The sequence below is a fragment of the Dreissena polymorpha genome, chromosome 7 (assembly GCF_020536995.1).
Source record: "Dreissena polymorpha isolate Duluth1 chromosome 7, UMN_Dpol_1.0, whole genome shotgun sequence".
Lineage (NCBI taxonomy): Eukaryota > Metazoa > Mollusca > Bivalvia > Myida > Dreissenidae > Dreissena > Dreissena polymorpha.
The window spans coordinates 74,252,271-74,270,712 of NC_068361.1; the positions used below are offsets into that span (position 1 = coordinate 74,252,271).

General features: G+C 34.4%; 1 protein-coding gene across 1 annotated transcript in view; it reads right to left on the minus strand.

Annotated features, from left to right (window-relative positions):
• The window catches only part of LOC127839042 (prostaglandin G/H synthase 2-like), a 59,321-nt gene extending 47,316 nt beyond the window's left edge, over positions 1–12,005 (minus strand). The window contains exons 1-4 of the mRNA XM_052367195.1: positions 11,899–12,005; positions 4,649–4,679; positions 2,503–2,599; positions 135–257 (exon numbers count right to left, since the gene is read on the minus strand). The gene's annotated coding sequence lies outside the window, so the exon portion shown is untranslated. The remainder of the gene's footprint in view (positions 1–134; positions 258–2,502; positions 2,600–4,648; positions 4,680–11,898) is intronic.
• Positions 12,006–18,442: the final 6,437 nt, after the last annotated feature.

Consider the following 18,442-nt stretch of genomic DNA (forward strand, 5'->3'; position numbering starts at 1 on the left):
TGAATAAAAAAAGACATTTCTTGACTTAACTATCATATAAAAGTACAAATTACAAATCAGTATACATAACATTGTGTAAAAAAATGAAATGGATGTGACAATTATTAATACAAAAAACAATGATAACAACATACCTGGCAGATGCGGTTATGGGAACTGATGATCAGCAAAATAATCGGGAATATAACACATCCATTTCTGAGCCGACAATCCATGATGTAAAACATCAGTGTCGAATACTTGAACCCAGCTTTGTACTGGAACCGAAAGACGCAAAACAAAGTTTTTCTGTAGGCAATTTATTTTCATTACAGGACAATCAAATATTTATTAATTATTATAACCCAAAAGAGTTTGTGGTTCCAATGATACTCATGCAATGCTTTGGTGAATACAAAGGGTAACATTGATTAATTAATAATCATGATTTACTTATTAACAAATTAACTTTAAATTGATCTTAACCCTTTCCCGCATAAGAAACACAGTGAAAATGGCTTTTGCAAACAGCATAAAGCCAGAAGAGTCTGCGAGTAACTCGCAATCTCTTCAGGTTTTATTGTTCTTGTTGCTCATCAGTTTCTAAGGTTTGGAGATGAAGCCTTAACAACTTAAATCTTAAGTAATAAAAGTCTTAAATTAAATGTAATATTCTATGGGACTACAAATGCGTGAAAATACGTATCTAAGTGGTAAAGGTTCAGGCATTGGCAATAATTGAGAAGAGAAAGAACAGTACCTTTTTTACAGACTTAGAGCAGATTCAAAAACATGTTAAACAATAAATCAGCCATTAAATACAAATTTAAATTATCGATCAGATGAAAGATATTTCATGTTAATGCATAGCTCTATTGGACAAATTTTCCTGTAAGCAAATAAACATTAATTTTCTAATGTAGCTCAGTTAACGTCTTGAAGATCCATGCAATACATACCCTTTTATATGAAAAAGGGGAATATAAGATGCTTTTATTAATTAAACAACTAGTATATCAGATGAGATTTGTATTGACCTTGTTTGGCAAAAAAGATATACATGTTGTGATTAGTTTTTCATTGGTTGTAATTCAGTCTGTAATCAATTTCACACCAAATGCAGCTTGTCATAGAACAATCTTTTATCGTTGAAATTTCGGCGATTGATCACCAATAAATTAGCAACTGTTTGAACTAACGCATGTAACTTATTTTCATTCAGTGTTTTGGAATGGTATTGTAAAAGGAGGGTATGATCAATGTTCTCACAGCGATGAATACAGCTCATGAATTACTTGACAACATTTTTCTTTTTTTTTACTTTAGCACACACTAAAAAATAAATGTTTTCCAATTTAAAATGTTACTATTTTTTGCATAAAACAATTAGGAAACAGCCTTCATTTTATTACTTGCATATGCTAGACTAGTTTAAGCCTTAATTTTAACAACTTTTGTAGGAAATGATTGTTCAGTAATCATGAAATTTGTGACAGTGCAACTTTCACTTTTATTTCAAAGACCTTCAAAATCTCCACTCATTTTTTAGGACAGCATGCTACATATAACACGACTTAATTTTACATGTAAAACAAATTGGTTCTTTTACGAGGTGACATCCCTGATCACTATAAATTTACTGCTCTAAAAATTTTATGCAGCATACTATGCAAACGTAGAAAAAAGTAATGTAACCCTTCAATGGGGCAAAATACCTCAAATTCATTATGTTCTGGGTTAGCAAAGATTAAAGGGGCCTTTTCAAGTTTTGGTAATTTGACAAAATTTAAAAAAGTTGTATCAGATTCGCAAATTTTTGTTTTAGTCATGATATTGGTGAGGAAATAGTAATACTGAACATTTGCCATGCTCTAAAATATCCATTATAATTCATCTTTTGACGATTTAAAAACCTATAAAGAGTTGCAATGCGAAACGATTGAATAATTTGGAAAGTTCAGTTGTTGTCGTTATATTTTTTGAAACTACGAGGATTGCTAATATAAGTAAACAAGGGACAAAAATTGTCACAAAACCAGGTTTTAAATGTGAAAAAAAATATGATAAAGGGAGACAACTCAAAATGAACTGATGATTTATAATAAGCCCCCTTTGAATCAAAATAAATCTATTTTTAGTTGTGGCGGCCTTGACCTTGGAGATATTGACGTAATGATTTCATGCCACACACCGTCCCAAGATGGTGAACAAATGTGCCAAATGATTTTAAAGTCTCACCATGAATGACATTATGGCCCGGACAAGCTCATTTATGGCCATTTTTGACCATTGAACTCAAAGTGTGACCTTTACCTTGGAGATATTGATGTTATTCCTTCGCGCGACACCGTCTAATGATGGTGAACAAATATTGTGCCAGATGATTTTAAAATCTCACAATGAACAACAAAGTTATGGCCCGAACAAGCTTGTTCCGCTCGCCAGCCTGCCCGCCGACATTTGCAAATCTAATAACCATTTTTTTCCTTCGAAAAACCTGGTTAAAAATACATACCCTCATACCTTGAGCACGGATGGCTGAGTGATCTTAGCCATGAAATTTCAAAACAGCCTGATCAGCACCACCTCGGAAGTAGCAATGGCTCATTTATTAGTCCATCTAAAAAAAGAGGTGGCGCCCCTGATTAATGGCCGTGGTTTAGATGTACCATAAACTATGGTTTCCACGTAACCAAGGCTTTACTGTAAACCTCCTGTGTCTTTATTTGTGGTGTTTTCACCATTAGATGACAGCCACCAAACTAACAGGAATTACAATATGAGCCATGCTCTGTGAAAATGGGGTAAATGCATGTGCGTAAAGACTTGTCCCAGAATAGCAGTCTGCGCAGGCTAATCAGGACGACACTTTCCGCCTACACTGGATTTTTGGTAATAAGAGACCTTCTGTAAACAAAAATACATAAACGCGGGAAGTGTTGTCCCTGATTAGCCTGTGCTGATGGCACAGGCTAGTCTGGGGCAACACTTTGCACACATGCTTCAACCCCCTTTTTACAGAGCACATATTCGTTTGGCTTGTGGGAATTTTAGGCATAAAAAGTTACAAAAATCTTCTTTTTGTTTTATATATATTTATTTGTAACTTTAATTGAACTTAAAAACTACTCAATCAAATTTAAATGACGTATTAATCAACTGTACATTTAAATCAACTTTAAACAAAGGAGTCTTGACACCTGAGATACTTGTTATAATAAAAAAATGTCATTTAACAATGCACTTTTTTGTTGTGTGGTATTTCTAATGTCACCAAAATGTATCAAGATGTATCAATTTACATCTTTACATTTCAAATTGACATTAATAAGTTGATGCACAGTTTAACTCAGTGTTTAATTTCATGTGCGGTTCAGTTTTTAGAATATTAACATACAAATTACATTATCTACATGCCTTGAACGTTTGGCTTAATTTGATATGAGTCGGACGATTTGTGGATGTAAAAGAATGCAGAATGTTGTCGCATTTAATGCAGTTGTAGTCAATAATTCTATAAATCTTATTACTTACTTAGAAATGAGAGTTATTTTGCAAAAATTGCTCTAACTTGAATAAATAATTTTTTTTCATTAAAAAAATGTGAGTAACAGTATGCGGTTGGGCAAGCATAATTTGGTGGTGAAGATTTGTTTTTTTGTACTAGTTTAGAGAGTTTAACCATTTGCATGCTGGGAAATTTGTCGTCTGCTAAAATGTCGTCTGCAGAATTTCTCAAATAAACATTTTCTTCGATTTTTTTCAAAGAATACTATCAGAATAGCAAACAGTTTGGATCCTGATGAGACGCCACGTTCTGTGGTGTCTCATATGGATTCAAACTGTTTGCAAAGGCCTTCAAAATTTGGTTCCAGCACTGAAAGAGTTAAAGGGCATAGTAATGAATTTCAGGTCTTATAAATTATGTTCTTAGCAAACACTTAAAAATGTGTGTGCTGATGTTTGTTGAACAAAAACTAAGTATTACAAAAGATTTGATATCAGTTTGATGGTATCTTTTTGCTAAATAATCCTTTGACTTTAAATAAAATAAAATTCAAATACTCATTTTTCTGATTATTTTTGTTGTTGCTATTTTTATCAGGACTGGGGAAAATATTCCATGACACCAAGAAAAATAAGCAAAAGTGTGCTTTGGAAAAAGGTGAGATATTCTTGCCAGTGAGACCAGTATTAAAAGGCCTGAACTTGGTGTATCCATTCCTTTAACCCTTTACCACTCAGAAATGCTCTTTGATGCATTTAAAGTCATTTAGAAAATCAATTTTAAGTCCTTTCTTAATGTATTCACTTTTGAAGGCTTTTTTTCCAACACTTACATACTGATGAGTAGCAAACAGCATAAAAACTGAACAGACTGCGAGTTACCCGCAGGCTGTTCTGGTTTTGTGCTGTTTGCACATAGCCATTTTCCATTTGCTTCTCAGTGGGAAAGGGATAAGCTAGTCTCACATCACATGCATAATGAGGCGGGTGGGTCTCAAAGTCACCTTTCACCAAGTAATAATGTATTTACAAATCATTCTTAATTTATATCAATATATAATTAATTTCATGCAGAGCCATTCCTCAATATACGGTAGAAAACAATATAATATTGTTTTCTACCGTATATTGAGGAATGGCTCTGCATGAAATGGTTAATTACCCGGAATGCCATCTTGGTCCAAGGTGCTCTCCTGAAACAAAGCAAAGACTATTATTACTGGTCATCTGAAAAACACACATACATAGTGCAGTCAAGATAAAGGTCTATTTTATACCAAAAGCTTGTATTTAGGTAAGCTATAAATTCTTCAATGTAAATAACTCCATTAATAAATAAAAAAATTAATTAATCAAGCTTTGTTCATTATATGACCATTTGAACTATCCAACTTCCAGACTTTCTTGCCATGTAGATCGTATACTGAGTTGAACATATTTTATTTGTCAATTAACAAATGTATATCCCTGTATTTTAATTAAACTGCATACATACATGTATTTAATTGATGGAAAATAGGTGTCACACAAACGATGTTAGCAAAATCAACAAGAGATGTGTTTGTCAGAAACACAATGCCCCCTATTGCGCCGCTTTGAAGCCATAAATTTTACCTTGAAGGATGACCTTAACCTTTCACCACTCAAAATGAGCAGCTCCATGAGATACACATGCATGCCAAATATCAAGTTGCTATCTTCAATATTCAAAAAGTTATGACCAAACTTTAACGAAGGTTATTTTAGGAAAGAAAAATTCAATTATATTTTACCTTTGACCTTGAAGAATGACCTTGACCTTGACTTTTCACCACTCAAAATTTGAAGCTCCGTAAGATACACATGCATGCCAAATATTAAGTTGCTATCTTCAATATTGCAAAAGTTATCAAACTTTAACCAAGGTTAAAGTTTTGGGACACAGACAATAAATGAATGAATGAATGACAGACAGACAGGCCAAAAACAATATACCCCCGATCTTTCGATCCGGGGGCATAAAAACACAAACCTAATAAGAACAACACCAACAACAATAACAACACTGTTTAAGACACCCTCCATATGAATTAATGGTTAGTTACACAAAAGTTATACAACTACCTATTCTATTTGCAAAGGATAAAACAAAAGATTTTGATATGTAATTAATCTAAGGTGTGAAATATATGGTCCAGTTGGACATGTTATTACTGGGGACCTTAATTTCATTCAAAATAAAAACCTTAGACATTTACTACGCAGAGGTCCTAAGTATAGACTGCCTATTCCTGTTGATTTTGATGACTGCATTAAGAAAATCGTAACATCCTTACAGGATTATTGCACTATATGGTGCAGGAAGGAAAATGCTGAAATTATTGCACTCAATGATTGGAAAACAAAAATATTTAGTATGGCAATGAATAAAATATGTTTTTATGATTCAAATCCTTTGGCCCTACAACATTTGTATAAAGCTATTTTATGTTATTTTTAATGTCTCGCTTGATATGACACGTAGAATAGTAACTACACCAACATGCATTATGCTTTTTTTGTTCTTTTCAATTATGTCACAGTCACAATACAGATTTTGTCATGTAGAGATTGTTATGAGTGTACAATAAGTAATAAAGTGATAAGTTTTGTAGCTATATAATTACATATTTACAGGTAATAAAAAAGATCAATTTTCTGTGATCAAGTTTCTTTAATACTAACTAGCAGGATGAAAAGTATAAATCAGTTGTACCAGAATTATTGTATTTAGTTGTTTGTGTAGCGAAAAGCTAATGTTGTTACTGAAAAGTTCAAGTCAGTTCGCGTTATCTACGGAAAGCCTACTTCCCGCCACACCTGCTGTATCCACGCGAGAAAGAGTTGTATAATTTATGCAAGAGGTTTGAGTTCTCCAACTATATTCATTCACAAATGGAAACATTATGTAAATATCGTGTTAAATGGAAATGATTAAAATAGTCCACTATCTGCTGCGTCTTAATGACGTAGTACAGGTCATTCATAATCTGAGGCTATTAATAGATTCGGGAAAACAATGCAATAGTATAAGGCAATGTTTGCTTATATTCTCTACAAAACGTTGAACATGAGTTCAACAATAACTTCAGGGATACTATAGACAACAACAAGGCTTCATAATTGCCTAAACCGAATATAAAAAACAATTAAATATAGCAATAATTATCTGTTTCGTAATCGCGTTCATGCATCTAAAGTGGGGTTAAATTTAATATTTCTGTGAAACGTTCCTTTGTTCACAACAGATAGCAGCGATCTTTTGTATTTACGGCTGCTACAACGCAATAGTAGAAGGTTAAACTTGTTTATATTCACAGTTCTCAATTTATAAAATGTTGAACATGAGTTCACCAATTACTACAGGTATACTAGCTATAGACAACCTGAAAAATGCTTCATAATCGCTAAAACCGAATATTAAAAAACAACTAAATATAACAAGAAATATCTTTTAAAAAGGTAGTCGGCATAAAAGCTGACTTTGAAATAAAGTTTGCAATTTACGTTTCTAAATTAATAAACTGAAAACAAAAGTTTAACTATTGTGGTTTTTGTCACTTGTATTAAAAGTCGCATATTCACCGCATGAAATGTGTGTTATTATTGTCAAACCACACATAAGTGTAAGTAGATAAAAATTATACTACCGGAGTGCACACCATATGTGTGCTCACATGCCTTATTATAAGAATATTTCTTCACTATGGAAATATATCATATGTTAATATTTTATTTAAACGCAGTTTTCTTTCGACACACATTTGAATCACACTTTCATAGCCGCGTCATGCGAAAATGGGTCTTATGCGTTTTAGCCTGCATATCTTAAATCCAACAAGTGCATTTTGCGCAGTTTGGTCAGAGGCGATGCTTGTCACTATAAAATTACTCAATATGTTTCGATCTTATTTTATAATCTCCTGACCAGACTGAGAGATGCGCAGGCTGCTTCAGGGCTATATATATTGTTGTATATATATATATATATATATATATATATATGATGGTTGCATATGGAAGAAGACTCATTTTCGCATGACGAGGATCATTAAAAATTTCATTGAGAATTGTAAATGGCACATTTTTAAACAATGCTTTTCGATATAAAATTGATTTCAAAATACCAAACTTGTAAATAAGAGCAGCCTATTAAGGCGTTCAGGAACGATTTTCAGACGTGCTGACCGAGTACGGCAAACATTGTGGTTGGATAATTAAACGATTTTCCTCTTATTGTGACACTATACTATTTCGGTAATGTTTGTTTTCTCATCTTGAAAGCAAAACTGTGTTTATCGATAGTCAATTATATATTCCCCGGACGATTTAGAGAACGAGTACTGACCCTGAAATTCTGCGAGATGGTTTTAACGCGTAATTGTAACTGGGCCACAATTTGTGTCGTTTGAACATACAGAGAGTAGTCCGGAATTCCTAACACTGAACAGTGCTACATCCTTTGCGCTGAGCACAGACACCGTGATGTATCCAAAGTTCAGAGGTTTTATCTCGAATCAGCCTATGAAATATTCGAAAATATTCTCGCGTGTCTGCTGGCGTTATGTAAACGTCATTTAAGATGAAAAGCTGGGTAAAACAGCTACACCGAAAAAGCGCATTAGTTTATGTCAAAGTTGTTGACACCGTGTGAACTGCTAGGGTAACAAGTAATGCATAAACAACAAAGTACGGGTCAACAGGGCTGTCTTTATTACTACCTAATTCGTGAGTAAAAAGTATTGCTCGCAGATTAATTTTTTATTTATTTTCATCAATTATCTTATTGTATATTTTGAATTTGTATATGGTGTCAAAAATCAAAAGTTTTGTACAGAGAATTTTCATCATGAAATTATATTCTTAGTGAGATAGGTATTCGATATTCAAACAATATTCATTTAATATGGCGGTGATTTCAAACTGTCTTTATATTCAGTTCTCATTATCATTTTCATCATACTTTCTATGCTTTCAGAACATCCAAAAAGGACCATGCTGTTGTTATTTTGTCAAAGTTATCTCTATGAAATAAATAGGATGATAAAAAGTGCACACAAATCTCGACCTGTGTGTTATGACACACTCTTTATAAATTTGAATGGCGTGTGTTCATTTCAAACTTGCGATTAATTTTGAAAAATGAGTTGCGTCTTATTTTATGCAATAGCGAACAACTTCAGTGCCTTCAGCGCTTTGATTTTAACAGGTGTAGGATGCCCATAATTGCATCATAAATGAGAATGTACTTTGCACCAACACAATAAGATTGTCCTTTGCAGCAACCCAGCTAATTTAGCAAGATTAATTGCCCAGTATCATAATGAAAATGTGACAAAATCTTACGATAGTTGCTTTAACACGGATGTTTACATTTCTATGAAGACTGTTGTATATGTCAGTGTTTAAGTCACAGCTAAGTGACCAATCAGAAAATGCTTTGCTTCTTTTGTACTAAAGTTATAATCCACATTTAAATTGCGTGATGTGAGTGCAACTGCATTAATATTAGGCCAAGAAAATTGTCTGGGTTCATGGACTGCGGTCTGAGCAAAGGTCTTCAGATCTGAAAATAGTTTTTGAAGGAGAAAACTCTTCGAAGTTCTTTCCTACAGTTTTGCATGTAAAGGGAGCTCAATGGAGCAATATATGTGTTCAATAAATTTCATATTAAGTTATGCATTTGAGAGAAAAATGAAGCCAGTTAGCTTAGATGGTAGAGGCTAGATGACAAATCCCAGGAGAACACTTTCCATCAACAGCTTGGTCTGATCACTTAATTTGAACGCTGATTTGTCATTAAATCTTTTAGTGCTGGAACCGAATTTTGAAGGCCTTTGCAAACAGTTTGGATCCAGATGAGATGCAACAGAACGTGGCGTCTCATCTGGATCCAAACTGTTCGCTATTCTGATAGTATTCTTTGAAAAAAAATGAAAAAAATGCTAATTTTAGAAATTCACCAGACGACATTTTAGCAGACAACAAATTTCCCAGCATGCAAAGTCTTCTCCCCTTATCCTGATCCAAGTTTGGGAAGTGGTAAGTTACCGCAGCATAAGTAAGTGCTCTTTAAACCTTTCCCACTCAGAAGCAAAGGGAATATGGCTATTTGTAAACAGCATAAAACCAGAACAGTCTGCGATTAAGTCTCAGTCTGTTCAGGTTTTATACTGTTTGCTGCTCATCAGTATCTAATGGTTGGAGATCATCATATAATGATGCTTTAAAAACTTGAATCTAGTAAGAGAGATCTTAATTAAATTTAACTTTCTAAGGGACTTCAAATGCGTCAAAATAAGTGTCTAAGAGGTAAAGGGTTACTTGTGGTAAACCAGCTCAGTCAGGAAAAGAGTGAGTTGATGGACTGACCACCGTGATATTACTTATATACTGTTGAAAACTGTATAAAAAAACACACAAAAAAGCGACATGAGAGAAAAAGTTATCAAAATAGTAATTAATATATTTTATATTGTCCAGCAAAATAACACATACAATAACATTTTTTAACCAACTATCTCTTTTCCCTTAAGCCAAGGAATAAATGAAACTACCAGTAATACCTATTGAGTCAGTGGTTTTCAATACAAATCATTGAAGGATGCGTGGCCTATGGTGAATGCATTGTCTGCTCTTTGCATATAAAGACACCCTTAAGGGACTGACTTATTAATGTACTTGGCGACACAACAACACAACTGGTAAGATGTTTACAGTTTTTATTAACATTTTACTCTTTACACATGAGTTACAAGTTTCACTTAAATTTGACAGCTGAGGCTGAAACTTCTATATCTGATATATAAAGGTAAAGCAAATATAGCACTCAGCCATTGACACAATTGTAATGTATTTTTTGTTCATGACTTCAAACATTAATCTATGGTTCAATGTGAAAGTGTGGGATAAATGCTGAACATTTCCGCATCAGGTACAGTAGCTTCTTGTGATACTATGTAGTTATTTTATTTATTAATCTCTTTTTTTATTGCTTGAGATTGAATACTAATTCTTGTTTTATTCTTTGGGTTTATGTCCTCAAAATATCTTGTCTTTATTTGATGTATTGATGCATAAATTATTGTCCCCTACCGGTTTCACCGGAGGGGACTTATGGTTTGCGCTCTGTGTGTCCGTCTGTCCGTCAGTCCGTCTGTCCGTCAGTCTGTCACACTTTTCTGGATCCTGCGATAACTTTAAAACTTCTTCATATTTTTTTATGAAACTTGAAACATTGATAGATGGCAATATGGACATTATGCACGCCATTTAATTTTCTTCCTACGTCAAAAATCTGGTTGCTATGGCAACAAATAAAAAAAATATATTTCTGACAATGGTGGGGCCAGTAGGGGACATATATTGCTTGGCAATAGTCTTGATACTCTTTTGTCTTGCAATCAGGACACTTAACAACAATATAACAAGAGACAGTTTGTTCGCTTAATACTCATGTAAATCAGAGTAAATGAACATTATTTAACAATTTAAATACAGCATCTTTTATTGTGGGTATTTTGTAGTCCTAAGCTTCTCTCACTTTTTTATGATTATAATATAAAAAACATTTAACATTAACAGCAACAAAACACACTATTACTAAATTAATTGGAAATTTAAACAAATTTATACTATATAAAGATCCTTATCACAATAACATAATAATGGGTTACTCATAATAACAACATGTGAACACAAATGAAAGGAAAAAATTACATCTTTGTTTAACATGAAGTTTATTTAAGCGATCTTTTCACAGAGTTTGGCATTTATTAAAGTTTGTCACTAAATGTGTTAAATTGATAACTGTAAACATTGGAACTAAATACCTCCAGTAAAAAACATCAATAAAATTAAAGCGGGTATATACGATCTTGTCAAATATTTATTAATTAATATAAAATTCGTAAAAAACTTATTATACATATATTTCAATATAAACTAAAATAAAAGTTAAGAAGAACATGTGTTGAAAAATGCTAAATAAGCCAGATATTTAATTCTGAAATCGAAAAAGGCTGTACAGCCGAATTCGCCAGCATGTATATCATGCATGTACGATGTGAATCTAAATTTAGTTTAACGGTTCATTTGAAATTCCTGCAGCGATATCGGTTCATACGACACACGAACACTTACTAAAAAGACGAATGCATCGGTTATTGTAGGAAAATAATTACGAATTATCTTCGTCACAATCGGCTCGGGGTGCTAATTTGTATTTGCTGTATTTTATGAAATTCGTCTTAAATGTATCATTTTTCTTGCATATTGTGTGTTATTATAACATATTTGTATCAATATTTTACAATTCAGCACATATAAAAATCGTATATACCCGCTTTAAAGAACGAAAAATAAGTAATCCTCAACTGGGCTTGAACAACTGACCTTTAGAGTATAAGTGTAGCACTTAGACCACTCGGACATCCATACTCATACCATGAGTTGTGTATTGTATAGTGTCACAACATAAAACGAGAGCGCCGATGGCATTGAAAGTCTGTATTTGCAAGATACAGGGAAGTTTCTGCTGAAGTAAATGTTAAAGGATTAGTTGTCTAAATGAAAATGTAAAAAAGCTATCAAAAAGATTTTTTTATGAAAAAAAAACTTACCAAGCAATAAAAGTCCCCTACCTCACATAAGCAGTAATATAATTGTCCCCTTTGTTTTCAAGGGACGTATACAATTGTTTAAGTTTGCCTTGTAGATGGTTATTTACTAAAATATAACTCGCTTTTGCCAATAACAGAATTGTTCTGCGAAGGAAATTTGTTTTAGTTTCTAAGAATGTTTTTTCACGTAAAACGGTCATAGAAAAATTCACTAAAAATGGTGTAAGCCATGTTCTTGGAAGAAAATGTTAGAAAAAAAGTTTATAAATGAAAAATAATAAGAACAACGAAATACTATATTAAATATCTTTTTCGTCTGCCCAAAATCAGGGAAGGCTAGGAAAAGGACAACCATTTCCCCTGTGATTTTGAAATGCAGTTTTACAAAAGCCTATTTGCCTTGCAAACAGACTAACAATAACAACAGAAAAGATGCATATAATTGATATTTTAGAGCGGGGTAAATGTTCAGTATTACTGTTTCCTCGCAAGTATCAAAATTACAAGGAAAATTTGCAAATTTGAAACTTTGTTTCAATTTTGTCAATTTACCAAAACGTGAAAAGGTCCCTTTAATAGATACATAATTGTTTATTCATTTGTGTTAGATAGCCTTGTTATTTTGATTGTGGCATATCATAGTAACACCTGCTGGGGACATGCACTGTGAATGCACTAGAATGATGTCCACACTATAACTCAAACAGTTTAAATCAGATCATCACGAAACTTCCTAGTAATTTGAATGGGAAGTCTAGAAAACCTGGACTGGACTCATGGACTGGACAGGACTGAACTCATGGACTGGACTCTTGGACTGGACTCATAGACCGGACTGCATCACATCTCAAAATTATAAATAGTTATTTTTATTCGCCTACTGGTCTTTGATCAGAGGGGATTTAAGGTTTACCCTCTGTGTGTGTTGGATGTTGTTCATCTGAAGTTCAGTATAAAAACATAAACCAAAACTCAATGGACACACAGAAAAACACATCTGAACATCCACCCATACACAGAGGGTAAACCTTAAATCCCCTCTGATCAAAGACCAGTAGGGGAATATAATAACTTTGTTTATAATTTTCAATAAGGCAACATTGTTTACAAAGATGTGATGCAGTCCAGTCCATGAGTCCAGTCCACAAGTCCAGTCCAGTCCAGTCCATGAGTCCAGTCCAGGTTTTCTAGACTGCCATTTGAAAGGGCATTATCTTGTAGCAAAGTGTGATAAGCAGCCAGATTTGCACATAAAATTTTGATTGTTGAAACTTTGTGGTTAATGTTTGTGGGCATAGTCTTAACCTAGTTTGATTACCAGCCAAATTTAATTGTAGGAAGCACTTATGCTGTATGACCCTTGAATTATCGCCAAAATGCCTACAGCCCTATAGGCTTGGGATTGCATACCTGGCATGCCAGATTAATCCATTTATGCCTAGCGTCTTGAAAAAAGGCCTTGGCAATTAACAGCCTAGACCCAGATGAGCGGCGTCTCATCAGGGTCTGCGCTGTTTGCTTTATAAAGGAATTTCTGTAAGAAATATTCTAAATATAGAAATAAATATACTAGACATCCCTAATTTTGGAAATAAATTGATCCAATTTAAAATGATGGGAGAGTCCACTAGGCATAAATGGGTTAAGGTCAATGTCACTGTTAATAAAAATAAAAAAGCTGCTTCCTCAGTGTAACTTGAGTTTGGAAGGAGGTATTGCACTGAAATTGTGTGCATAGGTTGCCTTCAGTTAGGAATGGCGTACTTCTTGTTTGATCATTTCTACAACAAATTGATACATCCTGCTATTGGCCTATTTGGTGATACTTATAAGTTGTCATTCTTAACAGTGTTCAGCAGTGTTGATTCTGTTGATAAGTGTACTATTGTGGGTGCAGGAAATCAACTAGAAATAGCAGAATTTAATGAAATGCTTGCACTGTACTTGCAAACCATTTGTTAAGTAAACCAGGGGACAAAAATACCACTCGTCCGCTCGTATTGACGAGTGAAATCTTGAAAGGATGAGTGAATTTTCCTAAAGCTCTCGTCCTACAGGACGAGTGAAAAAAACTGATGTTAAAATATGTATATTCTGACCAGAAAGACTCGTTTCATTAAATAAAATCATTTCTTAAAGCATATCTATTCCAAAAGTAGAATGCGAATGAACCGAAAATTGTAATTGTAAATTTCAAACAGCAGTAGCGCGTTGTTATGCGAGACTGTTTCCCGAGTAAATATTGGCTTTTTGGTATAAACTTTGCGCGTCCATGTTGACAGGGAACTATCCGACTGCATTCACTGTTAGTATTGATCTTTAAGATAGAATCATTGATTTATCTATTCCCTCATCAATTTATCATTCAATTTTAAAAGAGTTAAGTCATTAAAAACCATGTATACTGTACATGTATTTGTTCTTTAATAGATATTATCTCTTCCTGTTAATTTTGACAAGTATGCATATATATATATTTATACATTAAAGATTAGTCTCATATATTTTCATTAATTTATATTGAAAGATATTCATTTAAATGCATTTAAAAAAGTAATAATGTAATAACATGTGGTTTTGAAGGGATTGTAAATGATGTGTCTGCTTTGGTTATACCTACTGTTCTTTTTTATGGGGAGCATGTAGTTGCCAGTTTGTCCTTCCTTCCTGCCTTCCTTCCTTACTTCCTTCCATCACACTTTTGTTACAGTTTCTCATAGCACCTTAAATACTTAAATACTTTACCGATCTCTTTCATAATTGGCATGTAGGTACCTTGCATGGACCTCTACCTTTTGATGTGGTTTGAGATAACTGGGGTCAAGGTCAAGGTCACCAAGGCTACCTACTGTTCTTTTTTATGGGGAGCATGCAGTTGCCAGTTTGTCCTTCCTTCCTGCCTTCCTTCCTTACTTCCTTCCGTCACACTTTTGTTACAGTTTCTCATAGCACCTTAAATACTTTACCGATCTCTTTCATAATTGGCATGTAGGTACCTTGCATGGACCTCTACCTTTTGATGAGGTTTGAGATAACTGGGGTCAAGGTCAAGGTCACCAAGGCTAATAATAGATTTTTCCGTCACAATTTTGTTTCAGTTTCTCATAGCACCTTCAATACTTTACCGATCTCTTTCATATTTGGCATGTACCGTAGGTACCTAGCATGGACCTCTACCTTTTGATGAGGTTTGAGGTCACTGGGGTCAAGGTCAAGGTCACCAAGGCTAATAATAGATTTTTCTGTCGCACTTTAGTTACAGTTTCTCATACCATCTTCAATACTTTACCGATCTCTTTCATAATTGGCATGTAGGTACCTTGCATGAACCTCTACCTTTTGATGAGGTTTGAGGTCACTGGGGTCAAGGTCACCAGGGCTAATAATAGATTTTTCCGTCACATTTTTGTTACAGTTTCTCATAGCACCTTCAATACTTTACCGATCTCTTTCATATTTGGCATGTAGGTACCATGCATGGACAACTACCTTTTGATGAGGTTTGAGGTCACTTGGGTCAAGGTCACCAAGGCTAATAATAGATTTTTCCGTCACACTTTTGCTACAGTTTCTCATAGCACCTTAAATGCTTTACCGATCTCTTTCATATTTGGCATGTAGGTACCTTGCATGGAAATCTACCTTTTGATGAGGTTTGAGGTCACTGGGGTCAAGGTCACCGAGGCTTATAATAGATTTTTCCGTCTCACTTTTGTTACAGTTTCTCATAGCACCTTCAATACTTTACCGATCTCTTTCATATTTGGCATGTAGGTACCTTGCATGGACCTCTACCTTTTGATGAGGTTTGAGGTCACTGGGGTCAAGGTCACCAAGGCTAATAATAGATTTTTCCGTCACAATTTTGTTTCAGTTTCTCATAGCACCTTCAATACTTTACCGATCTCTTTCATATTTGGCATGTAGGTACCTTGCATGGACCTCTACCTTTTGATGAGGTTTGAGGTCACTGGGGTTAAGGTCAAGGTCAGTGAGGCTAATAATAGATTTTTCTGTCGCACTTTTGTTACAGTTTCTCATACCACCTTCAATACTTTACCGATCTCTTTCATAATTGGCATGTAGGTACCTTGCATTGACCTCTACCTTTTGATGAGGTTTGAGGTCACTGGGGTCAAGGTCACCGAGGCTAATAATAGATTTTTCCATCACACTTTTGCTACAGTTTCTCATAGCACCTTAAATACTTTACTGATCTCTTTCATATTTGGCATGTAGGTACCTTGCATGGACCTCTACCTTTTGATGAGGTTTGAGGTCACTGGGGTCAAGGTCAAGGTCCCTGAGGCAAATAATAGATTTTTCCATCATGCTTTTGTTACAGTTTCTCATAGCACCTTCAATACTTTACCGACCTCTTTCATATTTGGCATGTAGGTAACCTTGCATGGACCTCTACCTTTTGATGAGGTTTGAGGTCACTGGGGTCAAGGTCACTGAGGCTAATAATAGATTTTCTGTCATGCTTTTGTTACTTTACCAATCTCTTTCATATTTGGCATGTAGGTACCTTGCATGGACCTCTACCTTTTGATGAGGTTTGAGGTCACTGGGCTCAAGGTCAAGGTCACCGAGGCTAATAAAAGAATTTTTTAGGTGGTTATTAACACATAGATTGACAAAGCGCACCACTTGGGAGCATCCATCAGTTTCACTGATATTCTTGTTTTCAAAAGCAAGCATATCTAAAAGGAAATATATTGAAAGGACAGATTAATGTACTGAAATACTATATGAAATGGCCTCATCTTATCTTTGATGGACCATACTTGCAATCCCACTAATACCACAGGTAGTTTGTAATGTAATAGTTTCCTCAGTTCTGCGAAGCTCGATCCCCTCAGATCAGCCTTCAATTACAACAGCATTAATTTCCTTACAAATTCCATTTAGATATAAATATATATTCACACATACTCATGAATATATATATTATATCAGAATTTTTGATGAAAAATGTTGTTTTATGACATATTGATAGTGTTTCAGTGAATTGGCCACGCGCCCATCACCTGTGGGCAAAACCCGCAAATGGCTTGAAAACCTCGTGCTCTTAAAGGGGCCTTTTCACAGATTTTAGCATGTTTTAGAGTTTCTCATTAAATGATTTATATTGATAAATAAAAACATTGGATACAAAAAGCTCCAGTAAAAAATCAAGAATAAAAGTTAAAAAAGAAAAAAAAAGGTAACCCTCTGCAGGGCTCGAACCACTGACCCCTCGAGTCCTGGAGTAAAACGTCTGCGACTTAGACCACTCGGCCATTCTTCTGAATACTAAACCAGATGTATTTCATACTTTATATAAGCAATTCTCGTAGTTTCACAAAATATAACGACAACAACAGAACTCTCCAAATTATTAATTCGTTTCGCGTTGCAACGCTTTATAATTTTCAGGTTTTTAAATTGTCAAAAGATGCATATAATTGCTATTTTAGAGCATGGTAAATGTTCAGTATTACTGTTCCCTCACAAATATCATAACTAAAAAAAAATTTGCGAATCTGAAACAAATTTTTTCAATTTTGTCAATTTACCCAAACGTGAAAAGGCCCCTTTAAAACAACACCTATCAGACAGTACATAACCCAGAGGAATTTATTTTCATCTTATTCCCTTCCCTTTAATTCTGAAAATTACATTTCTGAACAAGGAAGAATTTTGTAATAAATACTCAAAACTGGAGCAAAAGTGTTTCATCATCCCAAGGGGTGAAGATATAAATGTTTAATGGAATTTGATAACTCAAAGCTAGGGTAAAAGTTTAATAAACATCAATAGACAGACAACTGCATCTCCCAGATATCTGGCTAGAATAACATATTCAATCTTTTCATCCTAAGACAAAGAACATGTTTTAAAATTTTAAAGTTGCGCATTGAAATTCAAGCATGTGATTTAAATGTCAACACACTACGGAATACCGTTAGGGCCATCGTGGTTACACATTAAAATCCAGAGGACAAGAATGCGAGAACGCTATTGTACGACGGCCTCAGTGCGACAAAACAATGACAACAGTGCGACAATACGATAGCAACAATGCAATAGTACGATGGAGAGAATGCGAGAACGCGATAGTAGGATGACAACAATGTGACAGTGCAATGACGGCAGTGCGACAATATGATGGTGACAGTGCAATAGTACGATGGCGACAATGAAAGAACGCAATAATACGATGATGACAGTGCGACAATACAATGACGACAGTGCGACAATACCATGGCGGCAATGTGATAATACGATGGCAACAATGCCAGAATGCGAGAACGCGATAATACGATGAAGAC